The sequence below is a fragment of the Capra hircus genome, chromosome 8, assembly GCF_001704415.2.
Source record: "Capra hircus breed San Clemente chromosome 8, ASM170441v1, whole genome shotgun sequence".
In the NCBI taxonomy this organism is placed as follows: Eukaryota; Metazoa; Chordata; class Mammalia; order Artiodactyla; family Bovidae; genus Capra; species Capra hircus.
In genome coordinates this window covers 50,769,753-50,795,072 of record NC_030815.1, presented here as the reverse complement: position 1 = coordinate 50,795,072, position 25,320 = coordinate 50,769,753, and the positions used below count along the sequence as shown (strand labels likewise).

The following is a 25,320-nucleotide window of genomic DNA, read 5'->3' as shown; positions in this document are numbered from 1 at the left end:
TGAATGTTGTTCAAAGGATCAGTTCCTATTGTTAGTCTACAATCCAGGTACTTTAACCTGGAAGTTCTGTTCAGTTCGGTAGCTCAGTCATGTCCGACTCTTTGCGACCCCATGAATCACAGCACGCCAGGCCTCCCTGTCCATCACCAACTCCCGGAGTTCACTCAGATTCACACCCATCGAGTCAATGATGCCATCCAGCCATCTCATCCTCTGTCGTCCCCTTCTCCTCCTACCCCAAATCCCTCCCAGCAGCAGAGTCTTTTCCAATGAGTCAACTCTTCGCATGAGGTGGCCAAAGTACTGGAGCTTAAGCTTTAGCATCATTCCTTCCAAAGAAGTCCCAGGGCTGATCTCCTTCAGAATGGACTGGTTGAATCTCCTTGCAGTCCAAGGGACTCTCAAGAGTCTTCTCCAACACCACAGTTCAAACAGCAGTTTAAATCAGAAGGTAACTTTTCTAAGAATATACTTTATTAAGTCAGCAGATATATTTCTAATTTCTTAATGTGGAGGTACCTACCATTCATATAGATTTTGAAGGCGTCCCTGGTGGCTCAGAGGATAAAGCGTCTGCCTGCAAAGCAGGAGACCCGGGTTCGATCCCTGGGTTGGGAAGATCCCCTGGAGAAGGAAATGGGAACCCATTCCAGCATTCTTGCCTGGAGAATCCCATGGACAGAGGAGCCTGGTGGGCTACAGTCCCCAGGGTCGCAAAGAGTCGGACACGACTGAGTGACTTCACACACATTTTTCATGAAGTTTAAAATTTACCCTTTTTTTTTTTTTCACCCAGCTTCTCAGTTTAAGCAAACCTGTTCACCCTTTGATTCAGATAAGATTACCAAAGGACGGGTTGATTCTGGAGTTAGCAAAGTGCTTCTTCAGCATTTCCCTCAATGAACTCAGATTTTATGGCCAAGTGTGTAAAACAACACACCTGGGATTAACCTTTGTGCTTCTAAACTGATTAACTACCTGTTTATGGTGATAACCAAGATTAAAGGAGGCAGATGTACAGGCTTCTACAGCCTTTAAATGCTAATCTTGGGCCAGTAAATGTTTCCTGGGCACCAAATTATATTGTTTTGTTTTTATTTTTTAAATTTAGTCAAGTGTTAACTATTTTTTCCCTTTAATATTTACTGTTTTTTTGTTCACTTAAGTAGTATTTATTGAGCACCTACCATTAAGTTAACAGTGGGCTACCATGGGGATATGAAGAAAGGAAGTACAAACACAGAACTTACAGTCTTGCAGGGATTCACAATATATGCATATCTGAACCAGTTAGTGAATAAGATGTGTTATATATATCTTATGTTTGTCTCAATGTATTTAAACATATATAAACATATGCAGTACACATGTAAATATATGTGTATACTAAGTGGGAATGGCACAGATAATTAGTAAGTGGGCAAGATGCAGTATGGAAATTATTGGAAGGGACAATAAATAAGTCAAAGCAGTTGGAAGGTGATGTGACTCTGATTGTCAGGCAAGACTGTGCTGCAGCAAGCTCTGGAGCTGTGTTTTTTCTTTTTCTTTTGAAATAATTACAGACTCATGGGAAGTAGAAACCAATAATACCAAGAGGTCCCATGTACCATTCCCCAGTTTTCCCCAATAGTAGCATCTTACATAACTTGAGTACAGTACCCAAACTGGCATACTGACATTGGAACAACCTGCAGCTCTTTTCCAGATTTCACCAGTTTTATATGCATATACTCCCATGGAGCTAAGTTTTGATAAATAAGTTCAATAGACCAAGAAGAGGAATGAGAAAATACTAGAGATAAGCAAAACCTCACAGGGCATTTATTTTGAAAAACTGTCCCGTTTCTTGTCCTTCCAACTCTTAGGCATCCCCTAAGTAAATTAACTACACTGCTTTCCTCACTGGGGTTTAACTTGTAACCACCTATTCACAAATTTTACCCAAGCACGTACATGGAAAAAGCAAGAGAGTTCCAGAAAAACATCTATTTCTGACTTATTAACTATGCCAAAGCCTTTGACTGTGTGGATCACAATAAACTGTGGAAAATTCTGAAAGAGATGGGAATACCAGACCACCTGACCTGCCTCTTGAGAAACCTGTATGCAGGTCAGGAGGCAACAGTTAGAACTGGACATGGAACAACGGACTCGTTCCAAATAGGAAAAGGAGTGCGTCAAGGCTGTATACTGTCACCCTGCTTATTTAACTTATATGCAGAGTACATCATGAGAAACGCTGGACTGGAAGAAACACAAGCTGGAATCAAGATTGCTGGGAGAAATATCAATAACCTCAGATATGCAGATGACACCACCCTTATGGCAGAAGGTGAAGAGGAACTAAAAAGCCTCTTGATGAAAGTGAAAGAGGAGAGTGAAAAAGTTGGCTTAAAGCTCAACATTCAGAAAACTAAGATCATGGCATCTGGTCCCATCACTTCATGGGAAATAGATGGGGAAACAGTGGAAACAGTGTCAGACTTTATTTTTCTGGGCTCCAAAATCACTGCAGATGGTGATTGTGGCCATGAAATTAAAAGACGCTTACTCCTTGGAAGAAAAGTTATGACCATCCTAGACAGTATATTCAAAAGCAGAGACATTACTTGGCCGACTAAGGTCCGTCTAGCCAAGGCTATGGTTTTTCCTGTGGTCATGTATGGATGTGAGAGTTGGACTGTGAAGAAGGCTGAGCGCCGAAGAATTGGTCCTTTTGAAGTGTGGTGTTGGAGAAGACTCTTGAGAGTCCCTTGGACTGCAAGGAGATCCAACCAGTCCATTCTGAAGGAAATCAGCCCTGGGATTTCTTTGGAAGGAATGATGATAAAGCTGAAGCTCCAGTACTTTGGCCACCTCATGCGAAGAGTTGACTCATTGGAAAAGACTCTGCTGCTGGGAGGGATTTGGGGCAGGAGGAGAAGGGGACGACAGAGGATGAGATGGCTGGATGGCATCACTGACTTGATGGACGTAAGTCTGAGTGAACTCCGGGAGTTGGTGATGGACAGGGAGGCCTGGCGTGCTGCGATTCATGGGGTCGCAAAGAGTCAGACACGACTGAGCGACTGGACTGACTGACTGACTGATCTACTCCTGTTCTCTCTCTCTCTTTTTAAATTGAAGTATAGTTGATTTTTGGAGAAGGAAATGGCAACCCACTCCAGTATTCTTGCTAGAGAATCCCATGGACTGTTGCCTGTCAGGCTCCTCTGTCCATAGGGTCGCAAGAGTTGGACATGACTTGGTGACTAAACCACCATAGTTGATTTACAGTGTTGTGTTAATTACTGCTAAACAGCAAAGTGATTCAGTTACACTGCTGTTGTTCAGTTGCTAAGTCGTGATTCAGTTATACATATATACATATATGTGTGTGTGTATATATATGCACTCTTTTAAAAATATTCTTTTCCCTTATGGTCTATCATAGGATTGAATTTAGCTATCTGTGCTGCACAGTAGGACCTTACTGTTTGTCCATTCTGTGTGTAAAAGCTTACATCTACTACCCCCAACCTCCCACTCTATCCCCCCCACCCCCGCCTTGGCAACCGCTAGTCTACTCTCTGTGTCCATAATTCTGTTTTTATTTCGTACATAGGTTCATCTGTGTTATATTTTAGATTCCACATCCAAGTGATATCACATGGTATTTGTCTTTCTTTTTCTACTTGCTTCACTTAGTATGATAACCTCTTAGTTACATTCATATTGCTGCAAGTGGCATTGTTTCATTATTTTTATGGCCAGGTGGTATTCCACTGTGTGGAATCCTTCTTCTTTACCTGTTTATCTGTCACTCTTGTTCTCTTATTCCAGTGATCCAAACATAGACAGTCTCCCTCCTAGAAATAATTTGTTTTCTATAGGCTAGTTTGTAACTAAGCAGTTTGGAACCTGAAACAGATTTTCTCATGGCAACAGAGGTATATGAGTTATAGGTTCCCTGGCCTATCTCTGGGCCTGGGTTACTCAAAATGTAACTAATATGTATACAGAACAATTCTGATCATTGCTGTATGTGGTGGTAGTGGTGCGGTTTCTGAGAGTTAGGGAGGAGGATTCTCTGTTATGTCAGATGGGCTCCTATTCTTCATAGTTCTATTGCTACAAACCCCCACTGCATACAGTGAGTAATATTAAAGGAAAAGCCCCTTTTTAATATGCTTTTAATTACACAAAATAAAATCTTTCCTAATTTAAGTATGGAGAAGGAAATGGCAACCCACTGCAGTACTCTTGCCTGGAAAATCCCGTGGACGGAGGAGCCTGGTAGGTTACAGTCCATGGGGTCACGAAGAGTCGGACACAACTGAGCAACTTCATTTTCACTTTTCACTTTTCATGCATTGGAGAAGGAAATAGCAACCCACTCCAGTGTTCTTGCCTGGAGAATCCCAGGGACAGAGGAGCGTGGTGGGCTGCTGTCTATGGGTTTGCAGAGTCAGACACAACTGAAGTGACTTAGCAGCAACAGCAGCAATTTAAGTATTCACCAGCTAAACTATCAGTTCTATAAAGATGACAGAGGAAGTGCAGACAAGGGAGCTATTAAGAGAACTAAGCAGAGGAATATTGAGAAGAGACCTTCTTAATGAAAATACAGCAGAATAATATATTTGTTGTCTCTGAGAGGCAGAGTCACCAGTGATTCATTCTTCATATTCTCTCTTTCTCCCTCATCCCACTTTCTCTGTCTTTCTTGTATCTTTCTGAATTCTCCAAATTCTCTACAACTGGGATACACTGCTTTTATAGCCAGGAAAATGAGAGTACTCTGGAATGAAAGAGTGGCTTGCAGGTTTTTTGAAGCAGGTCCCAATATGCTTAGTTGGAGGGGAGGTAAAATATGGAGCATTCTACCACCATGTGGGGGTAGAATATGCTGCACTTGGTGGAGGTGAGGTGGTTTCCAGGTACAGTAATATGTACCTTCTGAGTAGGCACAGGCACATACATGATTCAGAACTTTACGGAGGAGAAGTTTACTCTGAAAAGGAACAGATGCTACCTCTTCCTTAGTTCCTGCAATGAAATATGAAGCCACCATTGATACCATTGGGCAGCATCCTGCCAGAGTCAAGGAAAGAGTCTGATTGCTACTGAGCCGTAAGTGCTTTAAGTCCTAGGTTTACATCACCATTCTGGAAGAAATTATACTGAAAACCTTGTACTTCTCTTAAGACATGTTGAGCTAAATCTGCTATCAGTAAGTGTTCATCCTTAAGAGAGGAGAAAGAAGAGCAAGTAAAGTGTCTAGATATCTCTTAGTAATATCTTTCTGAAATACTTTTGTTTTCCTGAGTGGTCCTGATACTAATGATGTTCCTATGATCATGTTCACAGATCCTTTTCCATTTCTGCCCAGAGCATCAAAGAGCAGTGTTTGGGCTTCTTGAGTCCTCTCTATGCTGTCCTAGATGGGACTTTAAATCTATAAATACTTATGCCATGCCCTTTAAAAGGGCTTATTTGACTTTACAGAGGGGATTGTTCACTCACATCGCCATAGCAATGAAGAGGGTACACAGTCTTCCCTCAAAATAACCGCCACACTACCACTAAGTTTGGTCAACACAGTTCAGTTCAGTTCAGTTGCTCAGTCGTGTATGACTCTTTGTGATCCCATGGACAGCAGCATGCCAGGCCTCCTCGTCCATCACCAACTCCCAGAGCTTACTCGTACTCAATGTCCATCGAGTCGGTGATGCTATCCAACCATCTCATCCTCTGTCGTCCCCTTCTCCTCCCGCCTACAGTCTTTCCCAGCATCAGGGTCTTTTCAAATGAGTCAGTTCTTCGCATCAGGTGGCCAAAGTATTGGAGTTTCAGCTTCAGCATTAGTCCTTCCAATGGATATTCAGGACTAATTTCCTAAATAAGTCCTATTTCCTTCTATGTATTTTATTCATATTTTGGTCTACAAGCACATGAAAGTATTTGTCTTCTAATCTCTCCTTATCTCAGTGATGATTGCATTACTTGCAGTAATCATCTGCTGTTACAATTTTGATTTCCATTATTCTATTACTTTGTAGATTATTTAATGGGAACATGATACTAATACATGTTCAATATGTTTGGTTTCTTCCTGTAGATACAATCATGCGGGCCTAAGCATACTAATGCCATAAAAAGCTAAAATGCTTCAACTTGCTTATTCTTCATGCTTTCAAAAAAATGAGAATTTCTCAGTTCAATAAAATAGAGATACTTAGCAATTTGAATCTATTTCTTGATAACTTTAAGAGAGAGTGAAAGTGAAGTCGCTCAGTCATGTCCAACTCTTTTCGGCCCCATGGACTGTAGCCTACTAGGCTCCTCCATCTGTGGGATTTTTCCAGGTGAGAATACTGGAGTGGGTTGCCATTTCCTTCTCCAGGAGATCTTCCCAACCCAGAGATTGGACCCAGGTCTCCCACATTGTAGGCAGATGCTTTACCCTCTGAGCCACCATCTGGAGCAAATATCATACTTTAGTAAGGATAATAAAGTTCTTACCTCAGTTTAATTTGGTTGTATAAACATTTCTTGTGATGCAAAAATGAGAAAGAAGCAGTTCCTATCGTTACAGGATGTACATCTAGTCAAAACAAAACAAAAAATTGATGAAAACTTTTAAATGAATTTCCCTTTTGTCATTGTACCAAGGAGGTCTGTAATAGACACTAGGAGAAGGCAATGGCACCCCACTCCAGTACTCTTGCCTGGAAAATCCCATGGACGGAGGCGCCTGGAAGGCTGCAGTCCATGGGGTCGCTCAGGGTTGGACACAACTGAGGAACTTCACTTTCACTTTTCACTTTCATGCATTGGAGAAGGAAATGGCAACCCATTCCAGTATTCTTGCCTGGAGAATCCCACGGACGGGGGAGCCTGGTGGGCTGCCGTCTATAGGGTCGCACAGAGTCGGACACGACTGAAGTGACTTAGCAGCAGCAGCAGAGTGATTGTGAAGAAACTCCTGGCTGAATAGAAGTATGGTATAGGAAGGACTGTGGGTGGCACAAGTGGTAGGATGACTAAACATGAGCACTTTTGTGAATAAAAGAGGTGCTACTAATATTTATGCCTATTCAAGAAGTGTAATCTTAGATTAGTTTAGGCCGACAGGAAGTTATTATGCCCCTTGTTAAAAAATGTGATTTAGGAGAATTTCCATGAATCTAAATGGTAGGAAAGTGTATTTGTTTGCTAGCACTGCCATAGATGGATGACTCAAACAATGGAAATTTTATTGTCTTGCAGATCTGGAAGTTAAATATCCAGAATCAAGGTGTTAGCAGGGTCAATTACTCCTGAAGACTGTGAGGGAAAGATCTGTTCCAGGCCGCTCTCTGTGGCTTAAAAAGACTGTCTTTTTTCTATTTCTGGACATCATCTCCCCTCTATGCATGTCTCTGTGTCCAAATTTCCCTATTTTATAAGGACACTAGTCATATTATCTTAGAGTCCATCCAAATGACCTCGTTTATCCTGATTACCTCTGTAAAGATCCTAACTCCAGATTAGGTCACATTCTGAAATACTGCAGAGTAGTATGCCAACATATCTTTGTTGGAGAGGGGCATGATTCAATTAACAACAGGAAAGATGGTAGAAACTTGACAAGAGCACCACAATAAAAGAGATGTTACATCTGGATGGCTAGTGGGTACCATCTTCTTGTATACATCATGATCAGGAAGCAATTCTATCAAAGGCTTTAATAAGGTAAGATGGGTAGGGAGAATAAACAGAATGGAGGATGACTAGAGAAAAAGAAAGTCTAGGGGGATTATTAGTGTTCCACAATTCCTCTTTCCATTGGGCAATAAAGACTGGCCACTGATGGCAGAAGGATGTTCAAGTGGCAGTTGACTAGAGCATGTGGAACTGTCGGATGCCATGTCTGGGTGGTGCCACAAAGAGGCTGGTCAATTTTTATCACATTGGTTGATAATTCTCTACTTTGAGATCTGACTCTTCACTTATGAAATTAAAGCTGTTTTTTCCTTTACCCATCTCTACAGGGATTTTATGATTACTAAAATAATAAATACGATTAATTCTGAGCTCTGTGGAGAAATAATCCTGAGTTAGTGCAATGTGTTTTAGGGACAGGAAGTTCTAAGCTTAAAAAAAAAGGAAGCACCAGTTGAGTCAATATAATACACAAATCTTTAAACATTGAAAAAATATAGCGTTGGTACATAATTTGTGGGCTCAAGGGGCCTGGGAAGTGACTGAAATGCATGTTTTATTAAGTCAGGAAGAATAAACAATCAGTAAAAGTGTAATAGGACTTCCTTGGTGGCTCAGCGGTCAAGAATCTTCCTGCAATGCAGGAGACTGCCTCCAATGAAGGAGATGTGGGTTCAATCTTTGGGTCGAGAAGATTCCCCTGGAGAATAAAAGGGCAACCCATTCCAGTATTCTTGCCTGGGAGATCCCATGGACAAAGGAGCCTGGTGGGCTCCAGTCCATGGGGTCACAAGAGTCGGACATAACTTAGCGACTAAACTGCCACCACAAAAATGTAATATAGGAATTTCTTGTACACTAGCCCTGTAAATAATTCCAAGATATTTAAGATGTTCATTTTAAATTAACCAATTTTTTTCCCAAAAAATAAGGCCTCATTATAGAATACATGTGCTGTGTGCTTAGTCGCTCAGTCATGTCCAACCCTTTGAGACTCCATGGACTGCAGTCCACCAGGCTCCTCTGTCCATGGGAATTCTCCAGGCAAGAATGCTGGAGTGGGTTGCCATGCCCTCCTCTAGGGGATTTTCCCAACCCAGGGACTGAACCCAGGTCTCCTGCATTGCAGGCGGATTCTTTACCAGCTGGGCTAACAGAATACCTGGAAAAATGAGAAGTCATTTCTTTCTAATTTTTTTAATGTGGTTTTTGATATGGTGGTTTAGTAGCTAAGTCAGTTTTTGACACAGTTGTACTCATACAGTACATACAGATGTTCTAGCTCCCTTTTTAGTTTTGCATACTCTTCATTGTTAGCATTTTTAAATAGTACATAATTGCCCATCTAATAGTTCACTTAATTACTTGTCAGATGAAAGACTTCAATAACTTTCTAATGTATTATAATTCTAATTTGTATTAGAATTGTATTAAATGTATTATAATTTCTAATGTATATAATTTTAGTAAAAATGTCTAATTATGTGAATGTGCATCATATTAGGGCTTTGAGGGGCAAGAGATGTGATATTTCTGGGTCAAAGGATTATGAAGCCTTTTATGACAGCATTTTGTTCTTAGGTTAGGAAAACAAAGTTTCTATTTTATCAGAGCCTAAGATGACTAAATTGTGTGGTTGGAATGTAGCAATTCTGAATTTAATATCTAAACATAATGACCCATCTTAAAGAAATTTGAATTATTATATCCTCAAGGATATTACAGAAATTCTTGGGCATCTTTTTTTATTAAAATTTTTTTTTTCTTAAAAACTTTTTTTTGTTTGTCTGTGTGAGTATCATTATCATCAAGTAAATCACACGCAGTTTGTTTAGAGAAAGGTGTAATAGAAATATTTAACCAGAACTGGAAGTGTGCAGATTGTAATTGCAAAATAAAACCTTACTAGTAAGTGGAAGTTAAGATTATTGTGGATAGGAGCTCTGATAGGATGGAAACACCATGGGCCTTGGAGCCAGACAAACTGGAACTACAGCTCTACCACTTATTCAATCTATGACTATGGACAAGTTTTAAGTTTTCAGAATCTCAGTTATTGTATAAAATTGTGGTTAATAATGTATTAAATAAAAATAAGGCATATATCTAAGAGCCTAGCCCACTTATTAGTGAGCTTATAAGTGAGTGCCAACTTATTACTATTTAGGAGTAATTTATTCCCTTCTGTATTCATGACACACACTGAAAATCTACAAGAGGAAATATATAATTTAAAATACTTAAAAAACTTTCATTTTAGTTGAAGGGACTCTATAAAAGAATTTTGCAGCTTTCTGTGAGGCTTTACTATACTCTTTTAAAAATAAAAAAAACTGGACTTCCCTGGAGAAGACTCCGTGCTTCTGTTGCAGGGAGCATGAGTTTGATACCTGGTGGGGGTAGGTTCCCCATGCCACACATCATGTGGCCAATAAATAAATAAATAAAAGATAAAATAAAGAGTTAAGAAGAAAAAAAAGGCAATACTAGATTATCAAGTTAGGTATGGAGGGTTTAATTAGTTGGTTCCTTCTGGTTATTTATTTTTTCTGTCTCTTAGTTTTTCACCTGAAATGGAAAAACACAATTCCTTAAACTAGTAGTGGTTCACCTTTTAGGGAGAACATAATAGGTTGAATACTGTTTCCTTTCAAGTAATTTAATCAAGAGAAGAGGGCTAAGGTTTAAAAATCTCCTGGTGGTGGTTTAGTTGCTAGGTCGTATCTGACTCTTGTGACCCCATGGACTGGAGTCCACCAGGCTCCTCTGTTCATGGGATTTCCCAGGCAAGAATACTGAAATGGGTTGCTATTTCCTCCTCCAGGAGTACTTCCTGACTCTGGGATCGAACTCATGTTTCCTATGTCTCCTACAATGTGGTCAGATTCTTTATCCACTGAGCCATCAGGGAAGCCCCATAAAAAATTTCTTACTAGCAGACATTTCTTGTTGAATAAATATATTCTTAATTCTGATATATACAACTAATAAAAACCAAGTTCTGATTCAAACAGTCATCCAACTAAATTTTTAATGAATGCTTCTTACATTCAAGGTGCATGTAGAGAAAACAATGGACCTTTACAGTCACACACATCTGTTTTCAAATTTTTGTTGGCTTCACACCTAACTAGCTGTGAGAGTGGTGACATTCATGATGAAGATTTCTGACCCTCAGTGAAGCCTCACCAGAGATTTTGTGCAGAACAAAATTAGGAAAACAATGTGGAAAGAAACTGAGTTATCTATTGTAGCACAACATATAACCCCCAAGTTTAGTGGCTTAAAATACCATCAGTTCATTATTTCTCATGATTCTGAGGATTGGCTGGTTTCTCCAAGTGATTTTTCTTCCAGGATGGTGGTCTCAGGGCAGTATTATGATAGGGTGAAGCCTGAAGCTGCAGGGCCACTGGAGGCCTAGGTCAGGAACTTAAACTACTGTGGCCACATTTTACTGGCCACAAGTCTAGCTCAGACTCGTGGGATGGAGAAGAGATTAGGTCACTACATGGGAAGGCTATTGGAAAATTACCTTGCAAAAAAGTGTGCTGCTGGGCTGAGAGGAATATATGGTTAGTAAATCAGTTATAGAATCAGCTGTGTTTGTCTTCAAGAAGCTGTAAATGATGCTGTCTCTCAGGGTGCCTGGCACTTTGTTATAGTCAGTCTTCATCTTCCTCCTTTCTTCCCTTTAAGAATCATTCAATGTTGCATGTGAAGACAGTTACAAAGGAGTTTGGGCTTGGTGTCAATGTTTGCAGTACATACTTTTAAACAGCACCCACAGCTAGAAGAAGCCACCGGTTTAGGCTTATATAACAATCTTGTGTGATAAGACACCCAGTTAAATTTGAATTTCAGATAAGCAGCAAATAGTTTTTTATTTCTGGACTTTCCTGTGAATATTCCAAATACACATATAAATTAGAAAAAAAAAAACAGAAACATACTTACCTTTACTAGTTGCTATTTTCCCTTTCCATATCTGTACATGTAGATCTACCTCATTCTTTAATTTTTTTAATTAATTAATTTATTTTACTTTACAATATTGTATTGGTTTTGCCATACATTGACTTGAATCTGCCATGAGTATACATGTGTGCCCCATCCTGAACATCTCTCTCCCCTCCCCCCCACCTCCTCATCCCATCCCTCTGAGTCATCCCAGTGCACCGGCCCCGAGCACCCTGTATCATGCATCAAACCTGGACTGGTGACTCATTTCACATATGATATTTTACATGTTTCAATGCCATTCTCCCATATCATCCCACCCTTACCCTCTCCCACAGAGTCCAAAAGACTGTTCAATACATCTGTGTCTCTCTTGCTGTCTCACATACAGGGTTATCGTTACCTTCTTTCTAAATTCCATATATATGCATTAGTATACTGTATTGGTGTTTTTCTTTCTGGCTTACTTCACTCTGTATAATAGGCTCCAATTTTATCCACCTCATTAGAACTGATTCAAATGTATTCTTTTTAATGGCTGAGTAATATTCCATTGTGTATATGTATCACAGCTTTCTTATCCATTCATCTGCTGATGGACATCTAGGTTGCTTCCATGTCCTGGCTATTATAAACAGTGCTGCAGTGAACATTGGGGTACATGTGTCTCTTTCATTTCTGGTTTCCTCGGTGTGTATGCCTAGCAGTGGGATTGCTAGGTCATAAGGCAATTCTATTTCCAGTTTTTTAAGGAATCTCCACACTGTTCTCCACAGTGGCTGTACTAGTTTGCATTCCCACCAACAGTGTAAGAGGGTTCCCTTTTCTCTACCCTCTCTCCAGCATTTATTGCTTGTAGACTTTTGGATCGCAGCCATTCTGACTGGCATGAAATGGTACCTCATTGTGGTTTTGATTTGCATATCTCTGATAATGAGTGATGTTGAGCATCTTTTCATGTGTTTGTAAGCCATCTGTATGTCTTCCTTGGAGAAATGTCTGTTTAGTTCTTTGGCCCATTTTTTGACTGGGTCTTTTATTTTTCTGGAATTGAGCTGCAGGAGTTGCTTGTATATTTTTTAGATTAATTTTTTGTCTGTTGCTTCAATTGCTATTTTTTTCTTGCATTCTGAAGGCTGTCTTTTCACCTTGCTTATAGTTTCCTTTGTTGTGCAGAAGCTTTTAATTTTAATTAGGTCCCATTTGTTTATTTTAGCTTTTATTTTCAGTATTCTGGGAGGTGGGTCATAGAGGATCCTGCTGTGGTTAATGTCAGAGAGTGTTTTGCCTATGTTTTCCTCTAAGAGCTTACGTTTAGATCTTTAATCCATTTTGAGTTTATTTTTGTGTATGGTGTTAGAAAGTGTTCTAGTTTCATTCTTTTACAAGTGGTTGACTAGTTTTCCCAGCACCACTTGTTAAAGAGATTGTCTTTTCTCCATTGTATTCTTGCCTCCTTTGTCAAAGATAAGGTGTCCATAGGTGTGTGGATTTATCTCTGGGCTTTCTATTTTGTTCCATTGATCTATATTTCTGTCTTTGTGCCAGTACCATACTGTCTTGATGACTGTGGCTTTGTAGTAGAGCCTGAAGTCAGGCAGGTTGATTCCTCCAGTTCCATTCTTCTTTCTCAAGATTGCTTTGGCTATTCGAGGCTTTTTGTATTTCCATACAAATTGTGAAATTATTTGTTCTAGTTCTCTGAAAAACACCGCTGGTAGCTTGATAGGGATTGTATTGAATCAGTAGATTGCTTTGGGTAGTGTACTCATTTTCACTATATTGATTCTTCCGATCCATGAACACGGAATATTTCTCCATCTATTTGTGTCCTCTTTGATTTCTTTCACCAGTGTTTTATAGTTCTCTCTATATAGGTCTTTTGTTTCTTTAGGTAGATATATTCCTAAGTATTTTATTCTTTTTGTTGCAATGGTGAATGGAATTGTTTCCTTAATTTCTCTGTTTTCTCATTGTTAGTGTACAGGAATGCAAGGGATTTCTGTGTATTAATTTTATATCCTACAACTTTCTATATTCACTGATTAGCTCTAGTAGTTTTCTGGTGGAGTCTTTAGGGTTTTCTATGTAGAGGATCATGTCATCTGCATACTGTGAGAGTTTTACTTCTTCTTTTCCAATCTGGATTCCTTTTATTTCTTTTTCTGCTCTGATTGATGTGGCCAAAACTTCCAGAACTATGTTGAATTGCAGTGGTGAGAGTGGGCACCCTTGTCTTGTTCCTGACTTTAGGGGAAATGCTTTCCATTTTTCACCATTGGGGATAATGTTTGCTGAGAGTTTGTCATATATAGCTTTTATTATGTTGAGGTATGTTCCTGCTATTCCTGCTTTCTGGAGGGTTTTTTTTTTTTTAATCATAAATGGATGTTGAATTTTGTCAAAGGCTTTTTTCCTCTGCATCTATTGAGATAGTCATATTGTTTTCATTTTTCAATTTGTTAATGTGGTGTATTATATTGATTGATTTGTGGATATTGAAGAATCCTGCATCCATGGGATAAAGCCCACTTGGTCATAATGTATGATCTTTTTAATATGTTCTTGGATTCTGTTTGCTAGAACTGTGTTAAGGATTTTTACATCTATGTTCTTCAGTGATATTGGCCTGTAGTTTTCTTTTTTTGTGGCATCTTTGTCAGGTTTTGGTATTAGGGTGATGGTGGCCTCATAGAATGAGTTTGGAAGTTTACCTTCTGCAATTTTCTGGAAGAGTTTGAGTAGGATAGGTGTTAGCTTTTCTCTAAATTTTTGGTAGAATTCAGCTGTGAAGCCATCTGGTCCTGGGCTTTTGTTTGTTGGAAGATTTCTGATTACGGTTTCAATTTCCATGCTTGTGATGGGTCTGTTAAGATTTTCTATTTCTTCCTGGTTCAGTTTTGGAAAGTTGTACTTTTCTAAGAATTTGTCCATTTCTTCCACGTTTTCCAGTTTACTGGCATATAATTGCTGATAGTAGTCTCTTATGATCCTTTGTATTTCTGTGTTGTCTGCTGTGATCTCTCCGCTTTCATTTCTAATTTTGTTGATTTGATTTTTTCCCTTTGTTTCCTGATGAGTCTGGCTAATGGTTTGTCAATTTTGTTTATCTTCTCAAAGAACCAGCTTTTGGTTTTGTTGATTTTTGCTATGGTCTCTTTGTTTCTTTTGCATTTATTTCTGCCCTAGTTTTTAAGATTTCTTTCCTTCTACTAACCCTGGGGTTCTTCATTTCTTCCTTTTCAAATTGTTTTAGGTGTAGAGTTAGGTTATTTATTTGATTTATTTTCTTGTTTCTTGAGGTAAGCCTGTATTGCTATGAACCTTCCCCTTAGTACTGCTTTTACAGTGTCCCATAGGTTTTGGGTTGTTGTATTTTCATTTTCATTCATTTCTATGCATATTTTGATTTCTTTTTTGATTTCTTCTGTGATTTGTTGTTTATTCAGCAGCATGTTGTTCAGCCTCCATATGTTGGGATTTTTGATAGCTTTTCTCCTGTAACTGAGATCTAATCTTACTGCATTGTGGTCAGAAAACATGCTTGGAATGATTTCAAATTTTTTGAATTTACCAAGGCTAGATTTATGGCCCAGGATGTGATCTATCCTGGAGAAGGTTCCATGTGCGCTTGAGAAAAAGGTGAAATTCATTGTTTTGGAGTGAAATGTCCTTTAGATATCAATTAGGTCTAACTGGTCCATTGTATCATTTAAAGTTTGTGTTTCCTTGTTAATTTTCTGTTTAGTTGATCTATCCATAGGTGTGAGTGGGGTATTAAAGTCTCCCACTGTCATTATGTTATTGTTAATTTCCCCTTTCTTACTTGTTGGCATTTGTCTTACGTATTGTGGTCCTCCTATGTTGGGTGCATATATACTTATGATTGTTATATCTTCTTCTTGGATTGATCCTTTGATCATTATGTAGTGTCCTTCTTTGTTTCTTTTCACAGCCTTTGTTTTAAAGTCTGTATTATCTGATATGAGTATTGCCACTCCTGCTTTCTTTCGGCCTCTGTTTGCATGGAATATCTTTTTCCAGCCCTTCCCTTTCAGTCTGTATGTGTCCCTTGTTTCGAGGTAGGTCTCTTGTAGACAACATATATAGGGGTCTTGTTTTTGTATCCATTCAGCCTGTCTTTGTCTTTTGGTTGAGGCATTCACCCCATTTACATTTAAGGTAATTATTAATAAGTATGATCCCACTGCCATTTACTTTATTGTTTTAGGTTCAGGTTTATATGCCCTTTTTGTGTTTCCTGTCTAGAGAGGATCCTTTAGCTGGTTTGGTGGTCCTGAATTCTCTCAGCTTTCGCTTGTCTGTAAAGCTTTTGATTTCTGCTTCATATTTGAATGAGATCCTTGCTGGGAACAGTAATCTGGGCTGTAGGTTATTTTCTTTCATCACTTTAAGTATGTCCTGCCATTCCCTCCTGGCCCGAAGAGTTTCTATTGAAAGGTCAACTGTTATCCTTATGGGAATCCCCTTCTGTGTTATTATTTTTTTTTCTCTTGATGCTTTTAATATTTGTTCTTTATGTTTGATCTTTGTTAACTTGATTAATATGTGTCTTGGGGTGTTTTGCCTTGGGTTTATCCTGTTTGGGACTCTCTGGGTTTCTTGGACTTGGGTGATTATTTCCTTCCCCATTTTAGGGAAGTTTTCAACTATTATCTCCTCAAGTATTTTCTCATGTTCTTTCTTTTTGTCTTCTTCTGGGACTGCTATGATTCGAATGTTGGGGTGTTTAACATGTCCCAGAGGTCTCTGATGTTGTCCTCATTGCTTTGAATTCTTTTCTCTTTTTCCTCTCTGATTCATTTATTTCTACCATTCTATCGTCTATTTCACTTATCCTATCTTCTACCTCTGTTATTCCACTGTTGATTCCCTCCAGAGTGTTTTTGATCTCATTTATTATTCATTATATACTGACTCTTTTTATTTCTTCTTCTTCTGCTGCTGCTAAGTTGCTTCAGTTGTGTCTGACTCTGTGCGACCCCATAGACAGCAGCCCACCAGGCTCCCCTCAGTTCAGCTCAGTTCAGTTGCTCAGTCGTGTCCGACTCTTTGCGACCCCATGAATCACAGCACGCCAGGCCTCCCTGTCCATCACCAACTCCCGGAGTTCACTCAGACTCACGTCCATCGAGTCAGTGATGCCATCCAGCCATCTCATCCTCTGTCGTCTCCTTCTCCTCCTGCACCCAATCCCTCCCAGCATCAGAGGCTTTTCCAATGAGTCAACTCTTTGCATGAGGTGGCCAAAGTACTGGAGTTTCAGCTTTAGCATCATTCCTTCCAAAGAAATCACAGGGCTGATCTCCTTCAGAATGGACTGGTTGGATCTCCTTGCAGTCCAAGGGACTCTCAAGAGTCTTCTCCAACACCACCGTTCAAAAGCATCAATTCTTTGGTGCTCAGCTTTCTTCACAGTCCAACTCTCACATCCATACATGACCACTGGAAAAACCATAGCCTTGACTAGACGGACCTTTGTTGGCAAAGTAATGTCTCTGCTTTTCAATATGCTGTCTAGGTTGGTCATAACTTTCCTTGCAAGGAGTAAGTGTCTTTTAATTTCATGGCTGCAATCACCATCTGCAGTGATTCTGGAGCCCCCCAAAATAAAGTCCGACACTGTTTCCCCATCTATCTCCCATGAAGTGATGGGACCGGATGCCATGATCTTCGTTTTCTGAATATTGAGCTTTAAGCCAACTTTTTCACTGTCCACTCTCACTTTCATCAAGAGGCTTTTCAGTTCCTCTTCCCTTTCTGCCATAAGAGTGGTGTCATCTGCATATCTGACGTTACTGATATTTCTCCCAGCAATCTTGATTCCAGCTTGTCCTTCTTCCAGCCCAGAGTTTCTGATGATATACTCTGCGTATAAGTTAAATAAGCAGGGTGACAATATACAGCCTTGATGTACTCCTTTTCCTATTTGGAACCAGTCTGTTGTTCCATGTCCAGTTCTAACTGTTGCTTCCTGGCCTGCATACAGATTTCTCAAGAGACAGGTCAGGTGGTCTGGTATTCCCATCATTTTCAGAATTTTCCACAGTTTATTATGATCCAGACAGTCAAAGGCTTGGGCATAGAAAATAAAGCAGAAATACATGTTTTCTGGAACTCTCTTCCTTTTTCGATGATCCAGCGAATGTTGACAATTTGATGTCTGATTCCTCTGCCTTTTCTAAAACCAGCTTGATCATCAGGAAGTTCACAGTTCACATATTGCTGAAGCCTGGCTTGGAGAATTTTGAGCATTACTTTAATAGCGTGTGAGATGAGTGCAATTGTGTGGTAGTTTGAGCATTCGTTGGCCTTGCCTTTCTTTGGGATTGGAATGAAAACTGACCTTTTCCAGTCCTGTGGGCACTGCTGAGTTTTCCAAATTTGCTGGCATATTGAGTGCAGTACTTTCACAGCATCATCTTTCAGGATTTGAAATAGCTCAACTGGAATTCCATCACCTCCACCAGCTTTGTTCATAGTGATGCTTTCTAAGGCCCACTTGACTTCACATTCCAGGATGATTGGCTCTAGGTGAGTGATTACACCATCCTGATTTATCCGGGTTGTGAAGATCTTTTTTGTACAGTTCTTCTGTGTATTCTTGCCACCTCTTCTTAATATCTTCTGCTTCTGTTAGGTCCATACCATTTCTGTCCTTTATCGAGCCCATCTTTGCATGTAATGTTCCCTTGGTATCTCTAACTTTCTTGAAGAGATCTCTAGTCTTTCCCATTCTGTTGTTTCCCGGTATTTCTTTGCATTGATCTCTGAGGAAGGCTTTCTTATCTCTTCTTGCTATTCTTTGGAACTCTGTATTCAGATGCTTATATCTTTCCTTTTCTCCTTTGCTTTTCATTTCTCTTCTTTTCACACCTATTTGTAAGGCCTCCCCAGACAGCCATTTTCCTTTTTTGCATTTCTTTTCCATGGGGATAGTCTTGATCCCTGTCTCCTGTACAATGTCTCGAACCTCATTCCATAGTTCATCAGGCACTTTATCTCTCAGATCTAGTCCCTTAAATCTATTTCTCACTTCCACTGTATAATCATAAGAGATTTGATTTAGGTCATACCTGAATTGTCTAGTGGTTTTCCCTACTTTCTTCAATTTAATTCTGAATTTGGCAATAAGGAGTTCATGATCTGAGCCACAGTCAGCTCCCAGTCATGTTTTTCCTGACTGTATAGAGCTTTTCCATCTTTGGCTGCAAAGAATATAATTAATCTGATTTTGGTTTTCACCATCTGGTAAAGTCCATGTGTAGAATCTTCTCTTGTGTTGTTGGAAGAGGGTGTTTGCTATGACCAGTGCATTTTCTTGGCAAAACTCTATTAGTCTTTGCCCTGCTTCATTCTGTATTCCAAGGCCAAATTTGCCTGTTACTCCAGGTGTTTCTTGACTTGCTACTTTTGCATTCCAGTCCCCTATAATGAAAAGGACATCTTTTTTGGGTGTTAGTTCTAAAAGGTCTTGTAGGTCTTCATAGAGCCGTTCAACTTGAGCTTTTTCAGTGTTACTGGTTGGGGCATAGACTTGGATTACTGTGATATTGAATGGTTTGCCTTGGAAACAAACAGAGATCATTCTATCATTTTTGAGATTGCATCCAAGTATTGGATTTCGGACTCTTTTGTTGACCATGATGGCTACTCCATTTCTTCTGAGGGATTCCTGCCTGCAGTAGTAGATATAATGGTCATCTGAGTTAAACTCACCCATTTCAGTCCATTTTAGTTCGCTGATTCCTAGAATGTCAACGTTCACTCTTGCCATGTCTTGTTTGACCACTTCCAATATTGCCTTGATTCATGGACCTGACATTCCAGGTTCCTATGCAACATTGCTCTTTACAGCATTGGACCTTGCTTCTATCACCAGTCACATCCACAACTGGGTATTGTTTTTGTTTTGGCTCCATCCCTTCATTCTTTCTGGAGTTATTTCTCCACTGATCTCCAGTAGCATATTGGGCACCTACTGAGCTGGGGAGTTCTTCCAGTATCCTATCATTTTGCCTTTTCATACTGTTCATGGGGTTCTCAAGACAAGAATACTGAAGTGGTTTGCCATTCCCTTCTCCAGTGGACCACATTCTGTTAGACCATTCCACTATGACCCGCCCGTCTTGGTTGGCCCTTACCTTGGAGGAGGGGTATCTGCTCACTGCCCCCAGGCTCCCCTAGGTCCTTGTTAAACCTTTCTTGCATCTTCTGGATCCTTGTCTCTAAGCCATTTATCTGTAACTCCAATTTGTTTTCAAGATTTTGGATCATTTTCACTATCATCATTCGGAATTTTTTATCAGGATTCCCTATCAGGAATCCTTTTATCAGATTCCCTATCTCTTCCTCTTTTGTTTGGTTTGGTGGGCATTTATCCTGTTCCCTTACCTCCTGGGTATTTCTCTGCCTTTTCATCTTGTTTAAATTGCTGTGTAACTAAGATCATTGCATCTGTTCCCATCATTTCATGGGAAATAGATGGGGAAACAGTGGAAACTGTGTCAGACTATTTTTGGGGGCTCCAAAATCACTGCAGATGGTGATTGCAGCCATGAAATTAAAAGACGCTTACTCCTTGGAAGGAAAGTTATGACCAACATAGACAGCATATTCAAAAGCAGAGACATTACCTTGCCAACATAGGTCTGTCTAGTCAAGGCTATGGTTTTTCCAGTGGTCATGTATGGATGTGAGAGTTGGACTGTGAAGAAAGCTGAGCGCCAAAGAATTGATGCTTCTGAGCTGTGGTTTTGGAGAAGACTCTTGAGAGTCCCTTGGACTGCAAGGAGATCCAACCAGTCCATCCTAAGGAGATCAGTCCTGGGTGTTTATTGGAAGGACTGATGCTGAAGCTGAAACTCCAATACTTTGGCCACCTCATGCGAAGAGTTGACTCATTGGAAAAGACTCTGCTGCTGGGAGGGATTGGGTGCAGGAGGAGAAGGGGATGACAGAGGATGAGATGTCTGGATGGCATCACTGACTCGATGGACGTGAGTTTGAGTGAACTCTGGGAGTTGGTGATTGACCGGGAGGCCTGGCGTGCTGCGATTCATGGGGTCACAAAGGGTCGGACAGGTCTGAGCGAGTGAACTGAACTGAACTGAACTGATGCTAGGAGGGATTGGGGGCAGGAAGAGAAGGGGACAACAGAGGATGAGATGGCTGGATGGCATCACTGACTCGATGGTCATGAGTTTGAGTGAACTCCGGGAGTTGCTGATTGACCGGGAGGCCTGGAGTGCTGTGATTCATGGGGTCGCAAAGACACGACTGAGCGACTGAACTGAACTGATATTGCTGTGTTTGGAGTGGCCTTTCTGTGTTCTGGCAGTTGGTGGTTCCTCTTTATTGTGGAGGTTCCTCGCTGTGGGTGGGGTTGGACGGGTGGCTTGTCAAGGTTTTCCGGTTAGGGAAGCTTGTGTCAGTGTTCTGGTAGGTGGAGCTGGATTTCTTCCTTCTGGAGTGCAATGAAGTGTCCAGTAATAAGTTTCGAGATGTCAGTGGTTTTGGTGTGACTTTGGTCAGCCTGTATATTGAGGCTCAGGGTTATGTTCCTATGTTGCTGGAGAATCTGTGTGGTATGTCTTGCTCTGGAGCTTGTTGGCCCTTGCGTGGTAACTCATTCTTTTAAAAGCTGCATGGTATTTTACGGTATGGACACATCACAGTTTATTTAAGCACCCACTAATGGCTGTTTGGATTATTGGTAATCTCTCTTCATTACAAAGGGTGCTACTGTGTATATCCTTATACATATATCTTACTGCGTTTCTGAAATACAAAGTTCTAATACTGAAATTGTGATGGAAAAGGTTATGCCTTGAATCCAAATCTCTCTAGTGAAGTGATAGTCACTCAGTCGTGCCTGACTCTTTGAGACCCCTGGACTACACAGTCCGTGGAATTCTCCAGGTCAGAATACTAAAGTGGGTAGCCTTTCCCTTCTCCAGGGGATCTTCTCATCTGAGGGATTGAACCAGGTCTGCCACATTGGAGGCAAATTCTTTACCAGCTGAGTCACCAGGGAAGCCCCCAGATCTCTAACATGCCTTCCAAAAGGGTCTCATTTTAAACTCTTAACAAAAGTATCTGAGGGTTCCTGTTTCTCCCGTGATCAACCATGAATATTTTAATCTTTGTTTATGTGACAGGATAAGTGATCCATTTTCATAGCAGAAAAACAAATTGGGAGCATACTCCCACAGAAGCACTGAATAAGAAAAACATCTATTCAGTAGGCATAAGAAAATATATTGCTACCTTTCAAAAGGAAATTTGATTTGTAGCTGTTTAGGAAATGGCAACCCACTCCAGTTTTCTTGCCTGGAGAATCCCAGGGATGGGGGAGCCTGATGGGCTGCCGTCTATGGGGTCGCACAGAGTCGGACACGACTGAAGTGACTTAGCTGCAGTAGCAGCAGCAGCAGGAGAGTAAATGGATGCAATTCAAACTTAGCACCTTTGGTTTGAATGGGAAGGTTTGAAAAGAGAAACAGTCACACAAGAATGGACTGGAGGTCTGGATTTTATCCTTCCTTACTGGAAGCATGTGCTATACTGTGCTTCAGTTGTGTCTGACTTTTTGTGACCCTATGGACTGTAGCCCACCAAGTTCCTCTGGCCATGGGATTCTCCTGGCAAGAATATTGGAGTTGGTTGCCATGTCCTCCTCCAGGGGATCTTCCTTACTCAGGGATTGAACCTGTGTCTCTAAAGTCTTTCCTCATAGCTCAATCAGTAAAATAGTCTGCCTGCAATGCAGGTGACCTGGGTTTGATTCCTGGGTCAGGAAGATCCCGTAGAGAAGAAAATGGCAACCCACTCCAGTATTCTTGCCTGGAGAATCCCATGGACAGAGGAGCCAGGCAGGGTACAGTCTATGGGGCTGCAAGAGTCGGACGTAAATGAACGACAAAGCATATTCTAAAGTCTCCTGCATTGGCAGGTGTGCTCTTTACTACTGGCACTACCTGGGAAGCCCCCACCTTTATTTAAATTAATAACCCATACCTTTAAACTTCTCCCACTGTGAAATGCCCTCTAGATTTATCATCATTTCCATTACCCACTTCCGAATGCACATTTATTTTGTTTCTTTTATGCTTCTGAAAGGAAATTAGTGGTGGCTACCCAAAGTGAAAGCCATGAACAGGAGATACACTATGATTCACTGGTCATGAGTTTCTCATGGTGTTGTTCTTGTTGGTGCAAAGAGAGTTATTTATCCAAATTAAGGAAAATGAGCCAAATCCAAGCTTGTAAAATTTTCTTTAGGAGAAGAATGCATATATTAGAACCTACTCCTTAGTAGTCCCTAGTAACTGGGACTCGTTAAGATTTTCACATATAGGGAATTCCCTGGTGGTCCATTGGTTAGAATTCTGTGCTTTCATAGTGAGGAGCACCAGTTCAATCCCTGGTCAGAGAACTAAGACCTCGCAAGCTGTGCAACATGGCCAAAACCAAACAAAAAACATTTTTACATATAAAAAAAGTGTTGTCTACTCATTTTTCTCTGTTGAAAAATCAGCTGTTTCCCTTCATTTTGAAATCACTAGGTTGACTTTAAAAGTTAGTGCCTTAAAACCATGTTAGATCAGGAATAAAACATTTACAGTGTTCAGGGTAAAAACAGAAATCTGATAAAGAAGAAAACAAAGCAGAAAAGGAAGGGAAGAGGAAGAAAGGGACTAGGAAAGAACAATAAATGAGAAAATAAAGCTGTGTATGTTGATGAATGTTACCAGTGGTGACCCAGGTACTGTTTCACTTTTAATTGTTCCTCCTCCCTACAAACCCAAGCTTCTTGAGGACTGGACAATGTCTTATTCATCTTTGTTTTCCCAGCACCCAGCAGGATGTCTGACAAGCAGTCTGTGTTCAGGAAATATTTGTTGGCTTGAATTAAACCACCCTGAACTACTAATGAACACCCTAAAGTTTAAATTTCATTGCTCTCCACTAGGCAAAAGTATACTTGTGGCCAGGAGATTTTTTTTTTTTTTAAGACAAGTTTTAAGTTGAGTGAGGTACTTGTGAAAGATACAGATTCCTGGGCCCCACCCCAGAAATTATATAGATGGTTTAGGTGGCCTGGGTGGGGCCTGGGAATCTGCACTTTTAACAAATGCCTCAGTTGTTTCTGTTACAACTTGGAGACCAAAGGCACCTTATACTAGCACATCAGATGTTTTAAGTCCTAGAAGTGTCCTGATATTTTAGACTCTGCCTTGAGGCTTGATCTGAAAAGTATATATGACTACCCTGACATGTAAATTTACCAAAGAGGTTAAGTGAAGTGAAGTCACTCAGTCGTGTCTGACTCTTTGCGACCCCATGGACTGTAGCATATCAGGCTCCTCCGTCCATGGGATTTTCCAGGCAAGAGTGCTGGAGGGGGTTGCCATTTCCTTCTCCAGGGGATCTTCCCGACCCAGGAATCGAACCTGGGTCTCCCGCGTTGCAGGCAGACGCTTTACCGTCTGAGCCACCAGATGTTAATTACAGTGTACCAACACTCTTAAGAATCTTGAGTTCCAAATGTTTAGTTTTCTTGGGGGTCTGCAGATATTTGAGAGCTCCCAGTCTCTAGTGCTGAGACAGACCAACAGAGATGTATGGAGAAATACCAATCAAGAGGTGCTTACATGCCTTAGCGGGGCTCCTGAATCAGTTAACTGCTCACATTAAAATTTTGAGGGAACTGGGTCAAGGAGAAAGAGAGTAAATGTATTAATATAAAAACAAACAACAACAAAATGTTGATATGCAAATGAGATGTAACAAAGAAAAATTAAAACCACATTGAGAAATGAGAGAAAGGACTTCCATTGGCAGTCCGGCAATTCAGACTTTGCTCTTCCATGGCAGGGAGTTCAGGTTCATCCCTGGGTGGGGGAATTAAGATCCCATATAAACATGGCAACCCACTCCAATATTCTTGCCTGGAGAATCCCATGGACAGAGGAGCCTGCCTGTTTACAGTCCATAGGGTCACATGACTGAAGCGACTTTAGCACGTGTGTATGCATGCTGCCTGGTGTGGCCAACAAGAAGGAAAAAAAGAAGAAGAAGAAAATAAGTGAAAAAAAAGTGTCTGCAAATGTGAGCTCACTGGGCAGAAATTCAGAATGGACTAATTTGAAGTCAGTTAAGGATGAATAGCTACCATTGTTAACTGCACTTGTGATAAGTGAGCCTCATCTCTGCCAACATACTAGGATTCACCCACAGTAACTGACAGCAGCCTTAAAAAGACTGCCTAACCAGGGTAACCCACAGAAAATACAGAAATCACAAAGCTTTTGATTGTATCTTCTGGATTTCAGAATAGCCTCTGAGGAAAGGGGTTTATTCACCCTCATTACCACTGTGTAGATAAACAAACCCAGGCCCAGAGGGGTCACCTAACATCCAATAACTCCCAGATAGTAAAAGACTGCTTGTTAGGTTATCCCACCGCCCCCGTGTCCTCCCAACACCACGCTGACTCAACAAGACCAACACAATTAAATATACAATTAGGTATATCTGTGATGATGATGAAAATCCCATCTGACCCTCCCTATACTCAAGCCAGGTAAGGTCGGAATCACCTTTCTACACGGGAGGTAACTGAGGCCAAAAGGTATGGTGACAAAT

At 40.5% G+C, this 25,320-nt stretch overlaps 1 non-coding gene across 1 annotated transcript; it reads left to right on the top strand.

Annotated features, from left to right (window-relative positions):
• TRNAC-GCA lies at positions 547–618 on the top strand. The gene has a single exon. It is a non-coding gene; the product is annotated as a tRNA-Cys (tRNA).